Source organism: Artemia sp. Qi Xiang Cuo, chromosome 11 (genome assembly GCF_049724085.1).
Source record: "Artemia sp. Qi Xiang Cuo chromosome 11, ASM4972408v1, whole genome shotgun sequence".
Taxonomy (NCBI): Eukaryota; Metazoa; Arthropoda; class Branchiopoda; order Anostraca; family Artemiidae; genus Artemia; species Artemia sp. Qi Xiang Cuo.
The window spans coordinates 74,313,928-74,330,223 of NC_142804.1; the positions used below are offsets into that span (position 1 = coordinate 74,313,928).

Here is a 16,296-nt window from a genome sequence, read left to right on the forward strand (position 1 = left end):
TTACTATTGGCTATATCCCAATTGGTTCTTTTAAAGGTTATTTCGTCATCTCTATTTTGCCAATTTTTCGAAAAAGGCTCCGAGGAATCATTGTTTAATGGATTATTAGCAGTCTAGCTTGAATATTATATATTTCGTTTTTCAGGCAATAAGGCTTAGCATTCCAATTTGTTTTATGGGCTGGTTCTCCTTTCCCCCTTGGCAACGAAGTTGCATATTTTTCCGTCATTACGTTTAATGTCTGATAAATGTCGGATAACCTCTCAATCATTGACATTCCTTTACGGGTTTCGCAAGTTTTTATAGGGGTTTCCATGCGAGCCTGATGATATATTTCATTGGCTTCTCTATCTTTTTCGATTTTCTCCATACGGGTCTGATGAAGTATTTCATGGGCTTGACTATCATTTTCAATTTTATCCATAGGTGCCTGATGAAGTATTGTTTGGACTTGCCTATCTTTTTGGATTTGATCTATCTCATCCTGTATTTTTTTCATATACTCTCGGTGCTTTCTTTCGGCTACCTCTTCTCTGGCCATCCTTTCAGCCTCCTTTTTTCTTTCTTTCTTCCTTTCTTTTTTTCATCAAATTTAATATATCTTGTGTCATTTATACATGACTACCTTTTGTCACCCCCTGCTGGATCTTGAGCTCCTACTACTTTGATTTTCTCTGTCGTTATGCCTTCTTAATTCATTTTATGAGTTCGTTCGTTCCATATTTCTTCCGTACGTATCTGTATTAGATCTGACTGATATTATTTCAAAATTCAACAAGCAACTATTATTTCACCTCAGTTGAAAATTTCTTTTCGACTGGTCCAATTAGCTTCTGGTTTTATCTCGTGATATTTTGTTACAACTCAATTAGCCCATTATTTTCGCACACTAATTAGTTGCGCGATATATTGAATTTTAAAATATTAATATATTCAAACTAGGCAACGCCCATTCAGATTTGTATAATATTTTATAGCCTAACCCTTTAGGCAAAATCCACCCGTAGTTGCGTGATATATTAAATCGTAAAATTTTATTTGATTCTAACTAGGATACACCCATTTAGATTTTCGTAATTTTTAATTGCTTACGTCTTTTTCCAGTAATTTTTCTATATGTAATCACAATAGGCTACTGCGTAGGCTAAATTAAATCGTATTTTCGAAAAACGCAGATTCTTTTACTATCAGTGTTACTGATAGGTAACACTGAGTCGCTGACACAAGATATTGGAGCGGAAATGGTGCTGCAACACTTACTGGAGGGGAAAGCCTCACTAGTGCCAAATATTGTACCGTAAATTACCTATTACGGTATACTATTACCCTATTACGGTATACTCTGATCCAGGGTATGGTAACGTGATCGAACGGTCAAACGGCCAACTCTCTAGGCCATTGGTAATACCACTTGGTTTACCGCTATTATTTCTAGCTATCTCTTTGGAGGGTAAACGCCCCCCTGTCGAGATATTAGTGCCGGTACTTCTTGCAAACTATTTTTCCTACCCTGAGCTCTGTTTTGTTCTCACAATTTTGTAATTATCCCAATTTTTCATTTTTCGCCACTGCAGGCTGAATCCACACATTTTGTCTCGTTTTGTTACCCCAACACTATGTAAATCATATCCCAAATATTATATGTGTTAGACAAAAGAAATTGTTGTGTAATCTTTTGTTATAATCATCCCATTTTGGTGAAATCCAATGATTTCCTCAGATAATTTTTCAAGGGGCAAACTTGCAAAAATATTTGGAGCACAAGAGGTTTTAAAACGAAATTTGATGGAAAGTCGTAAGGTTTTCCAAAGCTCTAGAAAACGTTGTACTTTTAATATATTTCTAGTTTTCTAGAAGAAAGTGGGCGGAAACTGTCTGCTGTTTTTGCTTAAGCTTTAAAACTGCATGCATACCAAACATGGTCACTCGAGGCAGTAGGGGCAAGAGTTTTGGACACGCTTGATCAGACTTGTCCGAAATAGCAAGTGATCTAGAATTCTCGATAGCGAAGTAAAAATTTGTTGCAATCAATCTGAAGAGCTATCCCTCGTCATCAAAGACATCAGCTCAAACTCCTCGCGTCGCACTGAAGGGAAAAAATATCAAAACTTTCTCTCGAGCCAGCATCCATTTGGAGGCAACAGCTAGGACGACAGAAAATAATTGGGCAAAATTTCATAAAAAAACAAGAACCATGGGAAGACTCTAAGAGGAGTGGTTGGAGATGGAACAAAAACCACCTGAAGGTTGGTTGCCATGTAAGCTGCAGCCGACAGATCGAAATGGTCGCCAAAACTGTTTCCAAGACAATTATTGTCGAGCAGAATGGTTTATCATCTGGTTCCCGACAAAACTAAATAAAGCCTTTTGATAGGGATACTCTTAGTCTTGGTAAATACTATTCTAAGCTATAGCAAGCTTAAGTAATCCTACACTCACTTAATTCATCGCAAAATTTTGATAATATATCAATAGCTTTGTTTCTGTATTGTATGTCACATTAAAAAGCTTGAGCTGCAAACATGTAATTCTGGGAAGTTGTACACTTAATATTAAAGATGTTTGTAAATATCTTAATAGAAACCAAGCTTGTGGGATTTATTGAAAGGGGCCAGAAAACCCATAAAAATTATTTTTGTTAAAAAAGTTTACACTCTGGAGATACTAAAAGTGTTTTCCTATTTTTCGTATGACCATACGAGGTTTAGGCACCCTGTCTAGTGCCCTTGCTGGATAAGATCCAAAAACATAATGCTACTGTTGCTGTAGAAACAACACAGAATGTTTCATAGAAAAACAGCTGTAAAAATAACTTTATTGTGAAAAAATAAAATCTACACAATCAGATAGGCCATCCAAAAAATGAAATAATAAGTTATAAGAAACTGTTTGTCTGTTGGGTGGTAAAATTTTTCAACCTTGTTGTACTTGATTATACCCTAATGGCACTATCAGGTGTGGATGGATTCCATAGGAAAAAGAATCAACAAGTTTGTTTGCATAGAAACCATGTCGTTTTCGGAAATAAGGAGCTAATCGTTGGCCTTCGTTTGGGTCTAAAGGTAAAGCTACTTCACGTTGGACGAACTCTGGACCTTGAAGGATGTTAGAACCTAAGTTCCTAATTATCTCTGGTGGCAAAGTTGTGCCACTAATTATGACGGTAGAGACAGCAATCTGAAATTAAAAATGAACTGGAGGTAGTTTAATCAAGGACGAATTAGGACCTTTTGAGACTGATACACTTAAGAAATAAGTTAAAATCTTATTGCAAAAAAAAATAACAAAGTTTAGCTCTCCATTGAAGGTTTAGTTGCCTTTGGGAACAAAGTGTTAATGTTAGAATTTTTACGGACAAAAAGTGTTGTAAAATTTAACCCATTACCTTCAATTTCAATTCAATTTCAATTTATTCAATACTACAATAATTACATAAATAGACAAAAGCGCTAGAAATCCCAAGAAGCATAGCATGTGAAGGACCTCATATCAAACACAAAATCCTTACAAAACATGATAAATCAAGGAAGAAAAAAAAATACAACAATAACTCAAAAATATAACCAAAATACGAGAGAAAAAAAACAACTGCTACACAATAACCTTATACTTATATTTCTTTAAACTGAAAATTTCCTGTAATTTAAATTACTTCCAAACCGTAAATAATAATATTACACAACAGGTTCAAATCTGATCCAACATAATAAGAGAAGAAAAAAGAAAAGAAAAAAAACTAGATAAAGTAAAGCGAAAAAAAAATAGATAAAGCAAATAAATAAACAAATAAAGAAAAAAACGAAATAACTTCAAGACTTAGAGAATATTTTTCTGCAAAGGGAAGAAGAGTTTTTGATAAGAGAAAGTTCACTGGGAATAGAGTTCCAAAGAGCAATTGCTCTATAAATTGGTGACCTCTGAGCTGCTGAGGATACCCATTTAGGCAACCGAAATTGGTGAACAGAGCTCCGAAGCAAAGTCTGGCACTTACGTGTTGATGATCAAAGTAGGATAAGATGTTTGGAGGAAGCGATAAATTGAAGGCTCGATGAGCTAGTTTTATGTTCTGCTTCTTGATAATCACATCTAAGGCATTCTAGACCTATATCACTGTAAAGACAAGCTGTATGATAATGTCGGGGAAGGCGAAAAGTTGCCTTCCTCGCTTTATTCTGTTCTTTTCGGAGTTGCCGAAGGGAAGAATATTTAGTATTGCCCCATACAGTGCAGCAATAAGAAAGATAAGGACGGACAAATGCATAGTAAAGAGAAAGCATTACATCGGCAGTAAGAAATTGATTAGGACGATGAAGCATAGACACTTGACGAGAAATTATAGAATGTGTATAAGAAATATGAGTTTTGAAAGAAAAAAACCAATCAACGTGCACACCAAGAAGTTTAACACAAGAGCACTGGGGAATTATATCAGTAACATAAAAACAAAGATTGTTGGGGAAGGTTCAGACATGTGGTGTGGGGTTCAAAAATGAATAATGCTACTCTTAGAGCTATTCAACACCATCCCGTTCTGCTCACACCAATCACGCACATGGTTGAGTAGGAGCTGAGCCTTAGCAAAAGCAGAGGGCAGATCATTAGAAACCACAAAAAAATTACTATCGTCTGCAAACAAAACAGTGTGGGAATCAAGGTTGGAGGATGGAGGAAGGTCATTAATATAAATAAGAAAGAGGAGTGGTCCCAAAACTGAACCTTCATGTACCCCTTTGGAAACCAAGGCTAGATCAGAATATTTCCCATCGAAACACAAACAGTGATCTATTAGACAGGTAAGATTTAAACCATTCAAAAGCAATTCCCCGAACTCAAAGTAGAGACAGTTTTCCCAGTAAGACAAAATGATCTACGATGTCAAAACCTTTATAAAAATCAAGAAATATTCCTAGAACACAACGACCCTTGTCTATGTTAACACGCACAAATTCTGTAACGTCAACTAGAGCACATGCAGTAGAGAGTTTTGGTCGGAAGCACTACTGGTGATCAGACAGAACAGAACCGCTTCCAGCTGAAGCACCAGTATACAGGAATGAAAAAAGTCTCTTATGCACAACTTTTTCAAGTAATTTCTAGAAAATTGGGAGAAGTGATATAGGTCTATAATTTGACACTGAGCTGGGGTCACCCTTCTCAAAAAGAGGGAGTACTTTTGCAATTTTAAAACGAATCAGGGTATAAACCTTTTGAAATAGATAAATTAAAAATATGGGTAAGAGGTTCAACAACATAAGAAGAAACAGACTTAAGCACATGGTTTGTTAGTCCAAGCGCATCAGCTGTGTTACTGCTACTGAAAGAAGAAATGAAATCACAGATCTCTATGCTTGAAGAAGGAGTTAGAAAAATACTTCTCTCAGCTGGTGAACATTTACCTAGTTTAGGAAAGGAGGGGGTCTTAACAGTTGGTAGGGTGGTAAAGTAAGAGTTGAAGGCACTAGGTACAGCTGCTTTTTCAATAGTTGAACTATTTGCATTCTTAAAGGTGGTAGCCTGTTTCTTTGATTGTTTCTTACGAGATAAAGCTTCATTAACTACACTCCATACTTTCTGTAAATTACATTTGCATTCCTGAATTTTCAACAAAAAATAATTTTTCTTAGCTAGTCTAATTGTGGATGTTAATACATTCTTATAATGCTTATACTTTGCTAAATCATCAGGATCAAGGCTTTTGGAAGCCAGCTTAAAAAGCTTTGACTCCTGCATTGTTGATTTTACAAGACTAGGAGACATTAAAGACATCTTGGGTTTATATTTACTAGGAGATTTTACTAGTGGAAATTTTTTTTAATTAGTATTTGCAGCAAACTCATTAATGAGGGTGAAGCCCTATTAACTTCTTCAGAATTCATTACTGAACATTAATCACTAGCACTAAGATCAGAAATAAGGTTATGAACATTGCTCTGACTATACATTTTTGAATAAGACTCACCTCTGGAATCCTCTTGGCTCAGCATTTTTAATTTGGAAACAGAACAATAAATTGGAAAATGGTCAGAACGATCAAAGAAAATAATACCAGAGGAAAATTTAATATCCTTTTTAGAAGACAGAAAAATGTTTTCAATCAAAGTTGCAGAAGATCTGACTGGATCAACACGAGTAGGAAAGAAAATACAAGGAAGAAGGCCAGGGGAAGAAATAGATTAAAAAAAACGGCCAGACTCATTATCACACCCAATTTTCAATAAATTGCAGTTAAAGTCTCCAAGCATAAAAACATTTCTTGAAGCGAGCTTATCAACTGAGTACATTTCATCAATTAATTCAGAAAATTTGAATATTGGTAAAGGTGGAGGCTTATAAAATAAACAAATAGTGACACAACTTACTGTATCACATGACAGGTCAACAATCAAAGCATACACACTTCTATTATTTACAACTGGATCAAAAATATCCTCAAGGTCTGAACATCTCACAACATTAAGATTACTTTTGACAAAAAGGGATATACACAAAAGAGGACTTAGTTAGAGATCTAGTTGAGTGGTATGCAGTAAAACCTGGTATGTTGTACACAGACATATCATCAATTGAAGACAGCCAGGTCTCTGTGAGACCTACTACATCATAAGGGCAATTAATACCACTAAAATATTGCAGAACATTATCCCATTTGCACCTTAAACCTTGCACATTCAAAGTATACACATTAAAGTTTTAAACAGAAGACATTGAGGGCAGTACTTTTTCCAAAAAATGTTGCTAAGAATGGTAACAACAATCAGACTGATGAAGAGATTTTGACAGAGGATCATTTTCACTATCATCCCTAGAAACAAAAGGTGATTCAAAACACACTGAATTATAAAGAGAAAGTTTAGTTGGGAAAGAAAAAGAATCTGGGGTATCATCCATTTTCATCGTCCAATATTTAGAAAAGTGGTGAAACAGATAAAGCTAAATTAGTATGGACAAGAAGAATACAGCATGGAAAATAAGTTAAAAAAACAAACTGCATGTAATAATTTTGACGAAAAGGCAAAAAGAACAAGCCAAAGAAAAAAAAAATTGGCAAAAAAATAACCAAGCAAATGAAATTTTGGTATAAAGAGAGTTAAGCAGCACTAGTCATTCTGAAACAATACTGGCAAAAGATTCTTGCAAAACAGGTAGGGCATTAATGTCACCAATGGATGATATTTGAGTACCCTACTTCCACTTTTAACAAAAATATCACCATTCACAGCCCTTGCATTATTCCTGCCACAATGAGCTTTAGCTTGTGAAAGTTAGGTTAGCCTACGTTTATTCAAAGGCTCATTAATGACCACACCAGATCCTTTCAGGTCCTTTTTATTTTTGAGAAGCAAGAAAATTGCACTCAGGTTGCAGAACTCAATAATAACTGGTCGATTTTTATTACCAACTCGTTTTCCAATAGGTTTCACAAACACAATGTCACTGTTCAAAAGACTAATGCCAGGAAACTTATCTTGGCAAAGTGACAAAAACTTAGATTCAGGGTTGTAAAATGTAGTATCCTCAGGTAATCCAAACACAATGAGTTGATTTTTTAATTCTTGCTGCTTAAGTTGATCAGTTTGAGCAGCAACATGATCAGCAAGCTTTTTTTCAATGTCTGCAATTTTACCAGAAAAGTTTATTTCTTGAAGCTGTGTACTGACCATCTGTTTAATGTCTTCCTGAATAGAGCCTGAGATCAGGTCCTTTACTGCCAAATTAAGGTCAACTTTGTCACCTTTCACAGGTAGACCAAGGGATTGAACTTGTGGCTGAATGCTCTTTGTAACAGTAGTAAGCAGGGATTTAAAGACATTTTCTTCAATGGACTTTGTCATCTTCTTCAAATTAGTAATATCTGTCTGAATCTCAGGCGTAGCAATGGCAGGATTACTTGGGTTAGCAGGCCTAGAATTAGCAGCAGCAGATTGGCTCCTGGTAGACATTTCAAATAAGCAACATGAGCAAAGCACAGCAGAATACAGAAACGAAGCAAAATGCAAGAAGCAAGCAGATGCTGAGTAGCAACAGGATTGTTGGAAATTAGTATAACATTGTAAAGGATCTTACCCTTAAGGTCCTATATTTACAGTCCGGGTATCGTTGGATATACTTGTCAGTTGTAATAAGGACAAACGATGAATCCACTGGTTCCAATAGTTGTTGTTTCTTGTTAAAAACCAATGAGATAAAGTTCAGCACATATGTCTCGAATTTTGAATTTCACGCCCTTCGCTAATTTATTTTTACGTTACCTTCGTTTATATATAAATATAAATGTTTTTACTTTTATGAATTTAATAAATCAAATAATATTAAAATTTTGATTACTAAATATCAGTATGTGTATATTAAACTGACAATGCACATTCATTTGTATTATTTTTTTCAGTAAAGTGCGGAGTATATTTTGACTTTGGGAAAGCATAGGGATTTTGAGCCCAACTCATATTAATATCTGTTCATGTTGAGTTTTAATCGGTTATTCATCGTAATTTCTGCTCGTTTTGGGTTTCATTTGTTTATCGAAGCTGATTTGGGGTAGTTTCACGCTCGGTAGGTTATTTGATTTTATTTTTGCACATTTTTGGTTTAATGGTGCTCTTTACTTTTCTTTGAAAAACCTTTTAATTAATTTTTGAAAAACTTATTTTGTAGAAAAAGTTTTTTAAATTAATTTCTGTTCGTTTTATACTGACATAGTCTTTTCAGGGAAAAAGTAAATAATACTTTAAATCTTTTCATTTTTTTTTAACTTTATAGTTTAGCCTACTATTTGTATGTTGGAGAAAAATTTTCAGCAATTTTCAACAGCATACACCTTTTTAAAAATTTGGACAGAAATAGTAGTGTTTAATTTAATTTCATACCTTCCTCTTGTTTACCTGAAATAGAAAACTTGATACCAATTGCAAAAAAAATTTGTTTACTTTCTTTGAGAGCTTGGATACACTTACGCTATTTTGATTTGGTTAAATTTTAAGAAAAGAAGAAGCCCCGAAAGTTTGAACATAATACCCTTAATCGTTCTTGGGATACTGCTGAGTTGCCTTATTGGGAATTAGCATTATTACAGTGCATTTTGATTTAATCTTAATGCTTAGTGATTGGAGGGACTAGTTGCCCTCCAATCACTTTGGACTATTAAAAAGGGCATTAGCCCTTTCTATTTTCAATCGAATTAGCCCTTTTCGAAGGTCTCTAAGACTTCGAAAAGGTTTAGACCAAGGCACTTCGAAAAAGAATAATACATTGTACCCACATCAATATTTACTATAAAAATGTCAAACCTTCCAATCACTTTTGAGTATTAAAAACGGCACAAGCCCTTTCAATTTCCAATCGAATGAGTCCTTTTTCAGTTTTTACGACAACAATTTCTATAAACACCTTACATGCCCCCACGGCATAAATAACAAACCTTGCCCTGAGGGCTGTGAGAGGGGTTGTCATCCTCAAAGACCTAATTTACGAAACTTTCAACTACTTTAAACAAAATGGGTATCTCAAAATATTGATTGGATGTGTTTGGGGAAATGGTTGGCATGACAGGGGTGTTAGTTGCTCTCCAATCACTTTCAACTATTAAAAAGGCACTAGCCCTTTCATTTTCCAATCAAATGACCCCTTTAGAAGTTTCTACGACAACACTTTCAACAAAAACCTTATATGCCCCCAGGGCATAGCTTACAACCCTTGCCTTGAGGGCATGGGGGGGGGGGGTGTCATCCTCAAAGACCTAGTTTCCAGAACTTTCAACTACGTTGAAGAAAATTGCAATCTCAAAATTTTGATTGGATGAGTTTGGGGAAATGGTGGCCGTGAGAGGGAGGTCAGTTGGCCTCCTATTACTTCCGACTATTAAAAAGGGCACTAGTCCTTTCACTTTTCAATCAAATTAGCCCTTTTTGAAGTTTCTACGACAACGCTTTCTACAAAAACCTTATATATCCCAAGGTATAACATAAAACCCTTGACTTGAGGGCTGTGAGGGATTGTCATCCTGAAAGACCTAATTTCTGGACCTTTGAACTACGTTGAACAAAATGGCTATCTCAAAATTTTGATTGTATGTGTTTGGGAAAATGGTGGGGGTGAGAAGGAGGTTACTTGCCATCCAATAACTTTCAACTATTAAAAAGGGCACTAGCCGTTTCAATTTCCAATCGAATGATTCCTTTTTGAAGTTTCTACAACAACGCTTTCTATAAAAAAACCTTATATGACCCCAGGATATAACTTACAACCCCTGCCCTGAAGGCTGTGGGGGAAGTTTCATCGTCAAAGGTATAATTTCCAGACTTTTTAACTATGTAGAAGAAAATGGCTGTCTTAATGTTTTAATTAGACGAGTTTGGGGAAATGGTGGGCGTGAGTGGGGTGCTAGTTACCCTCCAATCACTTTCGACAATTAAAAAGGGCACGAGCACTGCTAATTTCCAATCGAGCCCTTTTGAAGTTTCTACAACATCACTATTTATAAAAACCTTATATGCCCGAAGGACAGAACTTACAACTCTTGCCCCGAGGGCTCTGAGGGGGCTATCATCCTCAAAGACCTACCGGTACTTATTACATTTTTTTACTATGTTGAACAAAATGTCTATCTAAAAATTTTGATTGGATGTGTTTGGGGAAAAGGTGGGCGTGATAGGAGGGTTAATTGCCCTCAAAGCACTTTCAACTATTAAAAAGGGCACTAGCCCTATGAATTTTCAATCGAATGAGCCCCTTTTCAAGTTTCTACGACATAGATTTCAATGAAAACCTTTTATGCCCCTAGGGTATAACTTACAATCCTTACCCTGTGGACTCTGGGAGGAATGTCATCCTCTTAGATGTAATTTCCAGACCTTTGAATTACGTTGAACAAATTGGCTATCTTAAAATTTTGATTTTATGTGTTTGGATAAATGGTGGGCATGGAAAGGATGTTAGTTGCCTTCCAATAATTTTTGACTATTAAAAAGGGCACTAGCCATTTCAATTTCCAACCAGATGAGTCCTTTTTGAAGTTTCTACGGCAACGCTTTCTATGAAAACCTTATTTGACCCCAGGGCATTACCATAAGACCCTTGCCCTGAGGGCTGTTGAGGTATTGTCATCTTCAAATATCTAGTTTCCAGAACTTTCAACTACGTTGAACAAAATGGCTATCTGAAAAATTTGATTGGCTGTATTTGGGGAAAAGGTGGGCGCGAGAGTGGGGTTAGTTGCCCTCCAATCACTTTTGACTATTAAAAAGGGCACTAGCCCTTTGTATTTCCATTCGAACTATCCGTTTTTGAAGTTTCTACGTCAACGCTTTCTATTAAAACCTTAAATGCCCCCAGGGCATAACTTACAGCCCTTGCCCTGAGGGCTGTGGGGGAGTTTCCTCCTCAAAAACATAATTTCTATCTGAATATCAACTACGCTGAACAAAATGGCTATCTCAAAATTTTTATTGGATGTACTTGGGGAAATGGTGGGCGTGGAAGGGGTGTTAGTTGCCTTCCAATCACTTTCAGCTATTAAAAAGGTCACAAGCCATTCCAATTTCCAATGAAATAGCCCTTTTCGAGGTTTCTATGACAACTCCTTCTATACAAAGTGCCCTGGTATGGAAAACAAAACAAAAAAAATAAATAAATAATACATATTTTCGACATTGTTCTTTACTTTGGCAGCGCGATTGCGCTGCCTATGATATGTAGCTTTTTGAAGGCATTAAAAACTTCACTGTAACAGTCAAAGAGTGAAGGAGGGTGAACTTACCCCCTTAGACAAGGAACAATTTCTTTTTTAGTGTTGATCCTTACTTTCAGTTAAATAACTTGTATCTAATTTCACTTAGAAACTAACTAGCCAATTAGTTTTGGTATTTCCACTTCAGTTAAAACTGGAGTTGGTCAGATAAACTTCTAAGGAACTACTGAGTGTTCGAATACAGAAAAAAATTATGATATGTTTGATTATTATGTATGTCCTTGTAACTGTATAAAAATTGGTTTAAAAAACGGTTTCATGATGAAAGTAAAGAGTGAAATTGAAACTTAAAATGAACAAAAGACATAAGGTTATTGGCTATCAATTAGGGCTTATAAGGCTATCAAAAGTCTTTTACCGTTCATGAACTCAATAAATTTTACTATTCACTAAAAGAACTCAAGCAAGCTTTGTTTTCAGGGTTTTTTATTTGCACAATAAACTTTTTAAAAAATCTTTGTCCAACCTAGGCAAATAAATCATAAAAACTAGCATTCGCTTTTGTTAAAGTTAGACATTGACAGGTCTGTGTTGCATTCCCCTCGAGCTTTCCCACAAAATCTGCAATTAAAAAAAAAGAGTGCAAGGGGTATACTATCATTTAAGTCTACGAGGAGTTGCGGAAACAAAATTCAATTATTTATGAAATATTATGCTATATGAAATACATACAAATTTTAGAAAACTGACGGACATTTAAAGAACTTAAGATGTATAGTAAATTTTAACAAAAAATGCTTTCATTATGTTTCTTCTTGGCCTTTAAAATTTCAGGGGAGATGGTCATCGGAAATAAATTTTCTCTTCTCTCTCTGTATTTTTATGGCTTATTAGTTTCGGATAGAATAAAAGTGTGCTTTTCATATATATAATCATTTTAGCTAAAGGTTTTGGTCAGGTGTGTCCTTGAAAGCTTTGAATAAGAGAGCATAGGCAAATGAAGGCAGAAAGTGGAATATATATAAGGAATCGCTTTATTAAATAGACTAAATTACTCCAAAGGTTATTTACGTCAATAGAGGCAAGGTCGCTCAAAATACAACATATAAGCAAATAGTAAGCTAGGTGCTCCTAATCAATTTTGCTTATAGAGCATAAATCAACTGCAAGAAAATGTACCGTTTGGTTCCCCATCCCAAACTCTTTTAAAATATAATAGCATCTACCATTGTAATAGTCCTTCAGCCCCTCCACTTAATAGGTCTAGGTAAAGCTTTTGAGTCCACAGGAAAAAGTTTTTTTTCCTATTTCGCATTAACAGCTTGTTAAAAATTCGAAAGGAAGTTAATTTAGAGACAAAAAACAAAAAAATCCGCAACGTTTTGTGTATAACCTAGGGTTATATTTGGATTTTCTTTTCATGCAAAAAAAACCTAGAATAAGCAATTTTGTTACATAGCTCAGGGTATTGTTTGGCCCTATTAGAAAGGTGGTTGAGATGTAATTAGAGTGGTATTAGTTTATGGCACATACCTTTTTTTAGCTGGTGTCTGTCCTATACCAAAGATTAGCTCTATGTTGTTTATCCCTTATCCTGAAGTAAACTATAATTTAAATTTCTTATTTAATCACATTTGCGAAATTTCTGTTTAAAGCAATTTCAGAATGTCTTCCAGTCTACCAAAGACCTGAAGCTACGTGCGAAAAATCGCTGTTTTGTGGGTTGTCATTATGTTTTTATGTTTATTTTTCATCTAAAACCGATCTAAAAACTCCGATAAAACCCCATTCAAAAACAAAACAATACAAATCAACAGACTCTCATAAACAGCCTAGGATTAAAGTCTATCTGGATTTTCATTTCAAAAAAAAAACTTTAAGCTAACTTTTAATTTAGCTTAGGCTTATATTTTGCACCATTAGGTGGGTTGGGGGTGGTTATAAGATACATATATGACTGAAGTTAGTAAATGGTATGTGTGGTATATGGAATTTGAGACCGCTGGTCCACCTTCTAATTTTGTCGGCTCCAGTTCCAGTTTTAGGCCACTTGTGCCACAAAATAACAATATTTATGTGTTTCATTTGTGAAATGACCGTATGCTGCTAACCAAGTCCTCCATCTTGGCATTGCAAAGGTTTTTCTACATTTTCTCATTCCTATTCATGTGATGAATTTAGAACTAATACTTACTAGAGATAGGAAGACTAACAATTTCATTCTGATCCAGACCTGGAATAAAAAGGAGAGTAAACTATAAATAATTTACATATGTATAAGTAATTTCATCATCAAGTTTCATGAACAATGAATGAAGAGGGACTGAAAGGATGTTCGATAGGATGTGGGAAAATTGCTTCTGCTCAGAAGCTGGCCCGTACATGAGAATGTTTTCCAGGGGGGGGGGAATGGAAAAAAATTAATGATAATTTGAATAAGAAATGCCCAGACACTGGTGTCATTTAGGGGGAGGGGCAAGGGGGGCAGTCACCATTTCCAATAATTTGGAGAAACAATTTTCAAGTAACTATAAAACTGTTGCCCGTTTTAAGCTTAAACTTTATGCTTTACTTTGAGCAGATTTTTTTAAATTAATCCACGGTCGTTTTTAATATAAAAAACCTAAAAACAGGGGTTCATTACTCTTCCTAATATGATCCACATTAATATTCATACAAATATAGTGACTTCGAAACCTCATCAGCAAGTAAATAGGTGAACCTATTTAATGGCAAAATTGTGAAAAATTACCTTACTTCCTGTTTTGCCAGTAGAAAAGGGGGTACCAGCGCTGATTACACATAATTTATGAATGTTTTTGTTCTGTTATTTGATTTTTTTTTGATTGTTCTGTTATGTTTGATGGTTATTAGACATATTTTTATAGTTATATTGTTGTTTGATGGTTATTTGATGTTTTTTCTGTTCAGTATGTTGATGGTTATATGGTTATTTCATGGTTTCTGGTATTTGATGGTTATTTGATTTTTTTTCATGGTTATATGATGACTTCTGTTCTGTTATTGGATGGTTGTTTGATGGTTATGAGTCTTGGTCCATTTATTTGTTGTTTTCGTGAATGTAGACATAAGTCCAACGACAATTTCTGGATGTTTCTTGGATGTCAACATAAGTTCAACAACAATTGCTGGATTATCGATTCTAACGGAACAGGGTCAATGAAACGTTTTTCAAGGTCAATCAGGGGATGTTTCTAAGCCTAATGACTCCGGGGGGAGTGGTGTCACAGTCAGTTTATTGATCCACGAAGGGAGACTAGATTTCTGGGAAATTGATTTGCATAATCGAAGGGGACAGGATTTCTGGGAAATTGATTTACATAATCGACGGGGAATTCTATATTGATCTACGAAGGGGAATTAAGAAACAATATGGCTTCTCTGGTCTTTAGGTCTGAGAGATAAATTAATATTCTATTTTTAAATATGGCTTCTCTGGTCTTTAGGTCTGAGTGATATATATTAATATTCTATCGAAGCCATAATAGTGTAACTAGGAACATGTTATATTTTTTCAGAAATTCATACGAGATCAGGACAGATTGAATATATTTTACGCGGGAAATGATTTCTTTGGAATTTTAAATATGAGAGCGCAAAAGGATGCCAAAACAAAAGGAACACGCAGAAATTACTTTTAGGGGATTATTTGGGCGAATCAAATTAATAAACATTTTAGGGATTTTTTGGGGTGAAACAGTTTGAGACATTTTAGAAGATGATTTGGGGTGAAACTCCGTGGTCGTTATAATACACTAGTTCCATATGAACAGTGTTGTAAGGTCCCCTACCCCAACCCCAAGCCCCCCCCCCCCAACTTTTTCCCCCTCTCTATTATTTTTTTTGCACTTGAGACACAGATGGGCCCCTAAAGGCCATCTCCCCCAACTGTTATGCCCCCCCCCCACCCCAAATTTTTTTACACTTTTTTTTGCGCGCTTCAGACACAGAAGGCCCCCAAACTTCTTTGGTCCCTCCCCCCATTAGTGTTTTGTCGTGGTTTACCTTGTAACTGTTATAATGTCTTGATGTTTCAAATTCATTTTGGATTTTTCATTGAAATGTAAGAGTTGGATTATTTCAGTATTGTTTTGCCGTGGTTTACCTTGTCACTGTTGCATTCTCTTGAGGTTTCAAAGTTCATTTTGGATTTTTTTCGTTGAAATGTAAGAGTTGGAATATTTCAGTAGTGTTTTGTCATGGTTTACCTTGTCACTATTACATTCTCTTGATTTTTCAAAGTTCATTTGGATTTCATTCGTTGAAATGTAAGAGTTGGAATATTTCAGTAGTGTTTTCTCGTGGTTTACCTTGTCACTGTTACATTCTCTTGATTTTTCAAAGTTCATTTGGATTTTATTCGTTGAAATATAAGAGTTGGAATATTTCAGTAGTGTTTTCTCGTGGTTTACCTTGTCACTGTTATATTCTCTTGATTTTTCAAAGTTCATTTGGATTTCATTCGTTGAAATGTAAGAGTTGGAATATTTCAGTAGAGTTTTCTAGTGGTTTACCTTGTCATTGTTACATTCTCTTCATGTTTCGAAGTTCATTTTTAGATTTTTTTTCCTCTTGAAATGTAAGAGTTTGAA

At 35.2% G+C, this 16,296-nt stretch overlaps 1 long non-coding RNA gene across 1 annotated transcript in view; it reads right to left on the minus strand.

The window, feature by feature from the left end:
* Nucleotides 1-2,798: 2,798 nt before the first annotated feature.
* LOC148947336 (uncharacterized) overlaps nt 2,799-16,296 on the minus strand; it is a 126,822-nt gene continuing 113,324 nt past the window's right edge. Inside the window, exons 2-3 of the long non-coding RNA XR_016142478.1 lie at nt 13,878-13,916; nt 2,799-3,177 (exon numbers count right to left, since the gene is read on the minus strand). This is a non-coding gene — a long non-coding RNA (uncharacterized LOC148947336). The remainder of the gene's footprint in view (nt 3,178-13,877; nt 13,917-16,296) is intronic.